General features: G+C 41.1%; 1 protein-coding gene across 3 annotated transcripts in view; it reads left to right on the forward strand.

The window, feature by feature from the left end:
- The first annotated feature begins 5,078 nt into the window (after positions 1-5,078).
- LOC102313400 (sodium-coupled neutral amino acid transporter 3) overlaps positions 5,079-11,748 on the forward strand; it is a 36,393-nt gene continuing 29,723 nt past the window's right edge. The window contains exon 1 of one of the 3 annotated variants that reach the window (XM_005941107.3): positions 5,079-5,598. The gene's annotated coding sequence lies outside the window, so the exon portion shown is untranslated. The remainder of the gene's footprint in view (positions 5,599-11,748) is intronic. The other 2 variants (XM_005941108.3, XM_005941109.3) reach the window with 2 other exon arrangements.

The following is an 11,748-nucleotide window of genomic DNA, read 5'->3' on the forward strand; positions in this document are numbered from 1 at the left end:
CCACGGAGACTCCTGCCTGACCTCATCTGCCAACCTGTCCATCACCGCTGCAAACAAGAAGGGGCTCAGAATAGATCCCTGATGTATGTCCAACCCCACCTCGAACTCATCTGTCACACCTACCACACACCTCACGCAGTACCACGGTTCCTCTCTTAGATATCCGTGTCGCATCATCAGTAACGATCTCTTTCTGTAGATGATGACGACGTGCAGCGACACTGCATGCACAAACATGTGAAGCTGGCATCCACAATAGCTCCTTTTAGAGCCCGATGTGCTCCACTATATACAGCACATGCACTTGCAGTAAAAAGCTTCAGGTGGCATATAATGATGCATTCAGGATCTTGCTCAAGCTTCCAAGACAAATAAGTGCAAACCAAATGTTTGTGATGACCTTTCATGCCATGCTTAGAAATTCTATGCAAAAATTTAGGTGCTGATTAATTAATTCTGAAAATGTGGTCATAATATTCTTAACTGTATCTACTTTAGGTAACACAAGATATTCCTCCTACTTCTGGAAACATTGGAACATTTGCTTAATCATCACTGATGATTGTCTTTTTGTTGTTGTTGTGTTTTCCTGTTTTTCTTTTTATTTTACATTAAAAATGGACTATGATGTCTGAAACAACGTTTTAGTACAGCAAGTTTTGGCACAACAGTCAGTTCTACCCACAACATCTGCTCTGTTCATCAGCATTTGTTCATCTTTTACTGGGAATGTAAATAATGCAAGATTTAAGCTTCACTGAGCACTTCAAAATGAGCAACTCTGCATTAAAATGTGTCAGCGAGCTTTTTCTTATTACATAAATTGATCCTTAAGGGAAATCCCTGCTTTTAAATTGCAGTAAAAATAGTTATCTAGTTGAATGACTGCTGCCATATTTGATGTGGATCATATTTTCTCTTCCTTCTTATTTACTTTCTTCATGTAAATCAACTTGAGCTGGCATGTAATCCGCTTTAACACCTACACACTGACTCATGCCTGTAGCCCCCAAAGCCCGATGTGAAGTGTTGCCAGTGTTAGCTGATGTTCACACAGCAGAAATATGAATCATCGTCACACTCGATTCACTTGATCTACTAGACGGCCTATAGTCCCACATACAGAATCATCTCACCGAAACCGACTCTCAGGTAATTGCATAACCGCATCATTTCCACAGCAATGGCCGGTTATTGCTCATCCACGAGTTGGCCATGTTTCAGGGATAATCATACAGTGACTGGCATCTCTCTCCCAAATGATGAATGCATCAGTAGACTGATCTTAATTGTCTTTGATTGCAACATCTTTCAATCCTGCAAAGTTAACTGAATGGGTTTACTGGTCTGTGATGAGATGTTTTCTCCCTGTTTCTCCTAATTATGAAGATGGTGGGGCCCGTGGTGCTGTGGAGGACTGACAGGAGGCAAAAAAAGAAAAAAAGAAAAATCTTCCTCCAGACTTGTGAGGAAAGCTCCTTGTAAAATACTCGATGTCTCAGTCTCAATGTGCCTTATTTTTTTTCTGTTCTGTGACTTTAAAGTCTAAATCTGCTTATTTACTCCAGTTACCAAAGTCATGAGCTGATATACGTCAAACATGTTTCTCCTGACCTCTCAGTACTCCCAGACGCCCATTGTTTTCATAAATCCCCTCAAAGCTGTTCACAAGGCTGCACTGCTTTGTTTCTCTGTTGCAAAATGTACAAAGATGTGTGTGTGTTTTTCCTCTTTTTTTTTTTTTTGACAAAATGATTAGGAATTTAAAACAAACAAACAAAAAAGTCTGAAAACACCCTTTAACCTTTTAAACATATGCTTCTGCCCAGCAATTCACCTTCAACATCACTTGTCCAATACAGGCATTTTCCCTCCCCTATGACGTCTTATAATTTAAAATAAATCCACCTAGCAGACACATTCATGCTAATATTTCCAAAGAACATGCATTAAAAGCAGAAATTAAATGGTTGACTATAGAATTAGTGCATGGCTTCTTGGTCAGAGCTGTTTCTTCTGACCTGTATTAGTCTCATGATCCCCCAGTCCTCCCAGGTCCTGACTCACCTTCTGTATGTCTCCCCCTTATATGCTCTACTCTGTTTGTGTTTGTGTGGGCTTGTGTGTGGGCTAACGGTGCTTACCTCCTCACAGCTATGGGTATGGTTGCCCTAGTTTCTCCTGGAACACCCGATTTCCACTTCTACTTGCCTACAGTATATGACCTTGGTCCTCCTCTTCTTGCTGGGTTGTTGACACTAAGATCTCCTGGTGATTGAAGCTTGTTTTCTCGTTGCTCAGTAATTCTATTCATTTCCCATATTGACTCTCCTCTGCTGCAGATTTTGAATTGGTTGTGCCAACCTGCCTTACCTGTGTAAGACTGTTACAATCCTGGGTCTTTTGACCCAGCATTTTGAGTTTTAGTCTATTTTGATGTTTATGTTTAAGTTCATTAGGTTATCTAAGTTCATTTGTTTATTAGATTCCCCTCGTGATTTCTACCCCTGTGGTAAGTCTCCCTTGTCCTTTATGTGTTTCATGTCTGCATGTCTTTTGTTGTCAAGTTCATGTAGTCATGTTTTATTTTGGAGAGGTCCTGGTTTGTTTATGGTTATTGTGGTTATAGTTCTTAGGTTTTGTTATATGGCTTCCTGTATTGCATGTTGTGCTTGCGTGGTGTCTTTCTGTCCCATGTTTCAGGTCCCTATGTTCTGTCTCCCCAGTCTGTTAAGTTTACATGTCTAGAGTTCAGTCAGTGTGTTTCCTGTTTTACTTTGAAGGTCCGTGTCTCATGTCAGTGTTTCTAGTTTTGCTTCCCTTGTCTTGTCCAGCCTAATTACTCCCAGCTGTGCTCTCCTTCTGTGTCTCATTTCCCTCGTTGTTCCTCAGTGTATTTAAGCCCTGTGTTTCTCTTTGTCAGTGTTGTAGTCTCCCTCATAGCTGTGATGTGCCCTGTCTTTGATTTTCCCTGTCTCTCTTTGTGCTGTAGTTTTCCCAGTTTAGACTTGTGTCCCACCACGCCAGCAATAAAGCTGTGTTTTTTTAGTTTACTTTTCATCTCTGCAAGTTTGCGTTTGGGTCCTTCTCTTACCTGCACACAGCCGTTTTGTGACAGAAACCTCCCTGACCACATGAAGAAAGAGTCATCTGGATTCAAACATGTGAAATCTGAGTAGTAGTATTCAGTCCTGTGAGCAAACTGTGACAGCTCCATAGTTTAAAAGCAGAATCTGATTAAGCTCCTTCTATTGTACTGTAATCTCGCTAATTGGAAAATACACTTTATTTGATTATTATTGTTATTGTGAAAAAACTACCATGTTAGTCTGTGTGATGTTTGTTGGTGTCTGAGCCAGAACAACAATTTGTTGATCCAAGTTCACCTGTGAACTTTGGCCAGAGAGACAAAAGAATGCAGGCAGCCAGAAGATATTCTTATTTGCTTTTTGATGGGAGCTTTTCTGCCAACAAAACAAGTTATCTTCAAGCCAAATGCAAATAACTGCAACCTATCAATTCATATGCATCTCAAGTATTTAAGCTGAAAGATTTTAGACTGCAAATGACATCTGAGCATAGCTGGTAGTAACCACATGCTTAGTCAGTGCTGATTGAAAGGATGCCCGTGGAATACTGTCTCCAAAACTTGTTTAAAGCTCTGGATGTAGCTGTGGAGGTTGAGCAGCAGCGAATTGGAAGGTTGGTGGTTCGATCCCTGGCTGCTCCAATTTCCAGGTGGCATGCCTAAGTATTCTTGGGTGAGACACTGAACCCCAACTTGCTCTTCGATGTGTTCATTGGAGTGTGAATGTTAAATAGAAAGCAGTTAGTTGTAGAAAATGCTTGTGTGAATGAGACATGTTGTAAAAGTGCTTTCAGTGCTCAAGCTAAAAAGTGTCAAGTAAGAACCAGTCCATTTCCTGCTCTGCTGTGTTTGTTACCAATTTCAGTGCAGCTATTTAATGACTTACCTTATAAGTAACCATGTAGTTGCTCTCTCTGTTTGGATTGGCTGAGCTGAATTAATTACTGTCATACTTTTGGATTAATTTCATTAGTATCTCTTCTCAGTGCTCATCTAACATGTGAAACAAACCTTTGGCACAAGCAGTTTCTATGGTTACACCTCGCTCTCGGAGCACTGCGTGCACTTCATCTTGTTAGCAGACAGATAAGGTGAGGCAAGGTGAGACCACATCCTTAAAAGAAGGAAGAACAGAGGGAGCTAAATGAATTGCTGTCCCTCTGGAATCATTGGCTGCATCTCCTTTGCATCCACTGCCTCCTCATTAGTTAATATACTAGCCCCTCATTTATGGGAAAGGGAACCAATAAAAGACAGTTCTCTGGAGTTCAACCACACATTAAAGCATATACATTGATGCACACACTCATGGGGTTCCCTCTTTGATGTACCATAGCATACATCTGTTGCGCTCCTCTGCTGACCTTCTGGGATCCACAAGCCACTTTCTCAGCATCTCTGGCCCTTGCCTCTATGGGTAGCTGTTCCCCACTGGGTCATCCCCAGAGGAGATGCACAGTGGGGTTAAACGTCCTGTCTTTTCCACAAGGTCAGGGCTCAGTGCTGTACAGCTTCAAAGAAAGTGGAGGCTTGCATGGCGTTTATTATGGAGAGACTTTGAAATAAATTTAAAGTTTCTAGAAAATTAATATAAATTGCCCATAAATGAGTCATTTTTTCCCAGTAAATCACCAACACACATACAGTCAGAGACATCCGAGGGAAGAGGCACCTCGTCTAATTTTACCTCAGGTGTGTGTGTGACCTATCCTGTGAACGTGAGCTGGAACGCTCTGGAGCTGGAAGAGGGAGAAAGGAGACGATCCCCGGAGCCGTGTGACATCAAAACGCGCTACTGCCGGTGACCTAGAAATAGCGCTTGCGTCGACCGTGTGCGTAAGCAGCGCTGGTGGCAAATAGTCGAGGATGCTGTTTTACGTTGCTGATGGCGTTTCAAACGGGAGACGCTGCAATTGGTTAAAATTTCATTATATTTTCTTTTGGAGGCAATTAAAGGAGACGCAATTAAATTGAGTAAACAAATCTATGTGTCAGCTCCCTCAGTTCATTCACGATCTCTTTGTCTCACCGCGCGCACGCAGGCACGGTGATGAGAAATGCATGAACATGAAACATAAACCACAACCAACACCGTGTATCCACAACATCTGAATGCCAGCGGGTGTGACGTTTTAACCCATCTCGTGATGGTCATCATTTCCGCGCGATTAATAAAGGTGCGTGCCAAACAGAGCCCAGGAGGAGCACGAGGAGGAGGAGGACGAGGGGGGTGTCTCGCGACCCGGCGCGCTCTCGCAGCATACACAACAAGAATTTGATTTGTGTCGCTGTGCATGCAGTAGGCGGAACCCGAACACTCTTCACATCCCACTTTTGAGAAGATTACGAGAAGAATTCATCGGGAAACACATGACAGAAAGGCAGCCGGGAGGTAAGGCGGTCGGACGTAGCGGGACAGAGGCTGTCAACGCGCAGGCAGGCAGAGGCGAGCGGAGGCAGGATTCGTGTGGAGATATTTGGAGTTGGAGGAGGGCATTGGTACTTCTCTGGTAAGGCAATGGAAATCTGCCGTAACCTTGATTTGTAGCCCTCTCGGTGTGTTAAACTTAGCAACAAGCGTGTTTTCTCACGTTGTAGAGATGAAAATGTTAGACTTGGCTCAGGTAAAAGAAAAATGATGCTCTCTGTGCATGCACATACAGAACATGAATATACTGCTCGATGACGCTGTTGGGTTCTTTCATTCAAGTAACATGCAACAGACAGATGACATTACTATTACACCCTTTGGGCTACACAGACTCCCCAAGAAGGCTACTTTCTTCCTCAGGGCTTATCCTCGTAGAACTACAGACTACATACATATTCCTCAGGAGACAGATATTTTTTCCAGCAGCAAAAAATGGGAGAATTTTTATTTTTATTTTTATTTTTAAAGGAGGGTATTCACTTTAAATTCCCTGACTCTATTTTTTAATGGCCACTGCAAACTTAAAGCCCAACTAAACTCTACACTGATTATTTTTCTATTTTTATTGCATATATATGGCGCTCGGGATTAGGAATTGCGTTTTAATGCCTTAGATTTTAGTGACTACGTTGGATTTGACTGGTTCTGGCTGTTTAATATGGATGTGTGTTATATATTTCAGTCAAACTTGCAAGGCATCCACAGCTGGCTCACACTGTCACAGTGTGGCTACAGGTGCCATCTGGTCCTGGTGTTTGGTGATCTTTGCCAGCCTGAGAGGCATAATTAACACTTCTGAGGAGGAAGTGGGGAAACAGAGAATGCTGCACATCATGTGCATATATGCAGTAATAACTCTGTATCTGATGTTTTTGGGCTGTGCTACACATGTGCATTACCTCTGTTTGTTTAACATGATATGGATACTTTCTATCATGCGTGCACAGAATGATATTAAGGATATGCATTAATCCATACTATAAGCGTTTGTGTAAAAAATTCTAATAACTCAATAGCAGCGGCAGGTTTTCTGGGGTGACCTGCAGGAAAAGTCTTCAGTCATTCTCTCCTCCATGATGAGTCACTTCAGGGGCTTGAGGGCAGCAGGTGAAACTGTGACTGCTGGACTCGGCAGGCTGGAGCGGGCTGTCAAGAGCTCATGTGTAGCCTACTTGGCCACTGATGTTACAATTGACTGACTCCTCTTTCTGGTCCATGTGAGGGCAGTCTCCCACCCCATCCCAGAATTAAATCACACTGTTAACAGATTGATCCAGCCCCCGGTGACATTGTGTGTGCTGAGCTTTTGAGCTGCTGTGTGATTAAAAACCTCCATTTGACTTGGTCAGATTGTATTTGTGTGCGTGTAAGCACATGCACGTGTGCACATACATGCATACAGCACTGATGATTGAAATGGAGGTTAAAAAGACTCTGTGATGTAAATGTCACTGCCCCTCAGATTGACTATAAAATACATCGATTGAGAAGACAAATGTGAAAGAATGAGGAGCGCCGCGTAAATGTGTTCGTGGCTTCCGTTCACACCTCTAAATGGTCCTCTACTGTAAAGTGATTCGAGTGTCCATCAATATTTGTGTTTCTTGTCTTTCAAACTCCAGTTATTGGATCAGAGACGTTGACGACTCCTTCACCGCCCTCTTTTTCTCTCCATTATTAGATCAGATGCAGACACAGGACTTTACGAAGTTCTTGTTTAATATGATCAAAGCTCTGCGTCTGTGAGAAGTATATTCAGATCCTGGAGAAGTATTGGTTTACGTGTGCAAGAATGAAAAGAAAACATGGAGGGATTTCTCAGTCTTAGAAGGCAATGTACTTCACCGTGAGAAGAAAGCAGCACCCTGCGGTGACTTTGTCAATAGTATTAAACTATGAAAGGACCTGAGCCACTGTCTGGTCTTGAGAGATTTGATTTTGGTCTTAAAGAAAGGGATAGACTAAAGAATTTGCTTAACCTTTTCCCCTCCACAGTCACAAATAGATATTCATTTTGCCTTTTAATGATCAGTTCTGTATTTTGTGAGTTTCATGGGTTTATTCTTGGTAAAATGATGGGACATAACAGCTTTGTTGTGTTTTGAGTGCACATGCTTTACACTGGAACTTCTCACCTTACTGACTACAAATGTACATCAGATATACCATTTGTCTATAGTTAATATTAGTTCTCATTATAGTATGTAGACTTACATTCATAGACAAGGAGGTCCTGTGGTTAAGGTGTCATCAGTCACGGCATTACTGCATTTTCAAAGTGCAGACAGGTTTATTGAAAACTACCTGCACATGTCCTGAAGGGTATTTTAGATGATTTACAGCTTGCATAAGGTCAGACCACTTGGGATAAATGCCAGCCCAATAGATGAGCTCTAAGAAGGGAAAAATAATTATACCAAACTAAGTAATTAAGAGTGGATTGAGAAGAGTCTAAACCAATGCCTCATACGAGACACTGCCAGTTTAATTGAAATTTTATATTTGCTTAAATTCATGTCTGGTTTTGGAAAGGTGCAGCTGTGTGTATAATAATATATTGATTGGTTTGTATTGTGGATTCTTTTTCATTATTTTTTGTTTGTGAGCCCTTTGGGTGAATACCTGATTTCTGACTTGGAAGCTGTTCAGAAAAGAACAACCATTAGTTGTTTTTTTTTTAAAAAGGACCACACAAAGATGGAAATAATTTTGTTCTGTGGGATTTTTTTCCCCCAAATTCCCAGTATCAAGTTTGAGAACCACTGCCAGTGAGTTCTGTTAGTGGACTTTAGGTGATCACAGGGTTTTTATTAAATTGGCAAGGACATTTCAGTAGGACACACAGAGGAAAATCTTACCAGATGCCCAACTTAGAAGCCCCTAAATTCTGAGTATGTTACTCCTAGAACTGCATTTTTGCTCATTTTCCATCACTGGCCACTGTGCTCTGTGAATTTCTATAAGAGATTTAATTCTTAAGCCTTACATTGATCTGATTACATTGTATGCCCACTGTGCCCTGGAGTTCTCCATCATTTGGACATTTGGGATTTGGACTTTCATGGTGCTGTGGCATGTGACATGGTCAGCAGTACAATATCCACCCTGGTGGTCACACACTGCGTGAGTTGTACTTCCAGCTGAATGAATGCACTCTTTCCCCCCACACTTGCATCACCATGTGATGAGGAGGAAACAGGAGAGAGACGGGTAGCAGATGCCAGGAGAGGATGGTTCTTTGTTTTGGGACAAATGATAAAGAGAAGACTGAGCTGGCATTGAAAAGTATGGCGATGAGGGATGTCTGCATCGAAGGCATTATATAGATGATGTCCTCTGCTGTGTACGTGCTGTCCTCTTTGCTTAGTCCCTTGCCAATCTGCTGTTTGAGATACTGAGCAACAAAAGTTTGTGAAGAGACAAAAAGTCATATGTTGTATGTATGGTTTTCTATCATTTATATACTGTATATTTGTCTTTTAACCTATGTTGGCAACCAAACCAGTTTGCACATGTATTTAATAAACAGGTACATAAGAAAGGAACAGACATTCTTGGTATCACAAGCAGACTCAGACACACTATTTGCAACATTTGCATTAAACCATCATCAGGCAAGTGGTTGACAAAGAGAAGTCATCTCATATCAATCATAGTATATCTCGTGGCTGTAGTCTTAACGCTTCTGTACATCCCTTGTGTTCTTTACAAAGTACAAAAAATCCAAAACAGTTTTTAATTAATAAATAAAGTCTAAACTACAGACCCTGATGTTTTCATGGATAAACATAAATTTTTTTAAACCGCATTCTCATAACTTACCAAAAAAAGTGACTTGTTCCCTACCCGTTTCGCTTAAAATTACAGTGTGTAAAATACCACCACTAGGTGTCAGTAGATTGCAGATTGCAGTCAACTGAATTTTGTTTTCCAGTGTCTTATCCTAACTAAGATGGTTGCTGTTTACCTCAGATGTCAATGTGTCCACATCTTTTTACTCTGGAGGAAGCTGTAAATCTTTGTGAAAGGAGTTTGATACCAGTCGATGATTCATGAAGGTCACTTCTGTCTGATGACAGCGATACTGAGATGAGTTGTTGAGGATATCCTGAACCTTTTGTTTATAAAATGTTTATTAAGCATGTTTATTTATTCCCAGTATTGTTGCAATGACTTATTATCAGCAGAGTAGCTTTGCAACCCTCCCGTCTCTGTACCCTACGGTGGCCCTGAGAGGCCAAATGGACTGTAACTTAAGAAAACACCAGAAAAACGCTGCAAAAGCACACAAAACACAACGGAAATAGGAAAAAAGAAAACAGAAATAGAAAAAACAAAAACGGAAATAGGAAAAAACAGATTTCCGAAAGAAGAAGGAAGTGTTTCTGGGGAGACAATAACCCCAGAAACACTTCCCCGTTTTTCCTATTTCCGTTGTGTTTTGTGTGCTTTTGCAGCATTTTTCTTATTGCTGGTGTTTTCTTAAGTTACAGTCTGTTTGGCCTCTCAGGGCCACTGTACTGCACTGACAACACGCTGGCTAAACAACAACCAAAGCTGCATGTAAGTTCACATTGTGCTAGCTAAATGCTACATCCAGATGAACAGAATCAACCTTTTGGGATTTACTTACCTGGATGACTGAGCATGCATCTTTGGGTGTCCTCAAAATACACTTGCCATCTGATAAATAGTTTGATTATATCCTCACATCGTATGAAAGTTTATTCGCTTAGGGCATAAGCCCAATAAAGTTGGACAACAATTGTATTCTTTATAAAAATTGTGCTTATTAACCATTTATTTGCAGTTTTTTTTATCAAACCATCTCACTTTTGTGCTCCTATGCTCTGTACAGACGATGTAATAGCATCTTGTGAGCCACAAAGCCACAGGGATTGGATCACATTCAGATCAGAAGACACTACAGATGCTTATTAATCTGTCAAGTATTTAAAGCTGCTTAGCACCTCAAGAGAAATATGGTCCTCATAGGTGGTAATGTTAGAGAATGAGCTTTTTGTGCTTTCTATTTGGATGCACCTATCTGGTATCCAAACACAATACCCATGTTAAGTCAACAAAAGTCAGCAAAAGTAATTTATTATGCCAAGCACCAAACCACTAAGTGTCAAACATGCATCACAGCCTTGAGCCAAAATATAATTATCTGCTGAGCCAAATGCACGTGTTTGATAGAGGACTGGGAAAACAAGAGAAGGAAGAGAAGGAAATCTGCTTCATCAGAGATTTGGCAGATTACAGGTACAATAACCTTTAATATGTAAATAGTTTTTTTTTTTTGCACCTTTTAAAGGAAATGCACAGGCATATGATACTACAGGAACATTGTACTAGGAACTGGAATCTTTTCAATATTACATAAGCAGTAATTATAGAAATGCATCAACAAAGTAGGGCTGAGGAGATTTAGTTCCTTTCTGCACTATAGTGATCTTTGTATTTGCAGTGCGAATTTATTTCTCAAGTAGTTACTTGAAATTCTGAGGTGTTATTAGCCCTGTGGATGGCTACTACCAGTCTGAACAAATCCTCATCATCTGTTTCACCCTTTTCTGATGGAGTACAATTTTGTGCTTCAGTGTTCTTGCATCTTGCACTGGTGGTGTCACGCGCATTTATGATGAAAGCTGGAGAAGTGGTACCAAGTCCCAACTCGTGGCACACCCGCAATACCAAGCTAAGAGCGTACATATTATGGGTTTATTTCTGTGAAGTGGCAGGAAATGACATCTTTATATACAGTATGCCTTAAACCCATCCCTGTAGCCATTATTTCTTTATCTAGAGTCCTGCTTGCATTAGTCTGAAGCTCACAGTGCTCTCTTCTCTGTGTGGTTGTTGTTTGACTGTCGCTTCCAGTATTAGGGTGTTCAGTGTTAAAGTTGAGGCAAAGTGACAGAAAGTGTTGGGTGAGTCTATAAATAAATTTCATTTCCACTGAGTCACCACACTGATGCCCCCATGCTGGCGTATCACAAGGTACTAAATGGTGTAATAGGATTTCCATTTTAGGTTTCAACCAAAGGTTTGGTTATTTTGAAATAGTTTTAATTGTTCCTGTTGTACCGCTGTCATGTAATACAGGTTTTCTCAGTTTAAAAAGGTAAAGAGGCAGCCCACATAGCAGAGAGGTCTGGCCCGGATCTGGTGTCAAGCCGGCACTGCTGGCTGACTTCTGGCATGGTAAGTGGTATGTCATCCAGAT

The sequence above is a fragment of the Haplochromis burtoni genome, unplaced genomic scaffold, assembly GCF_018398535.1.
Source record: "Haplochromis burtoni strain Fernald_Lab_line unplaced genomic scaffold, NCSU_Asbu1 Contig_177, whole genome shotgun sequence".
Lineage (NCBI taxonomy): Eukaryota > Metazoa > Chordata > Actinopteri > Cichliformes > Cichlidae > Haplochromis > Haplochromis burtoni.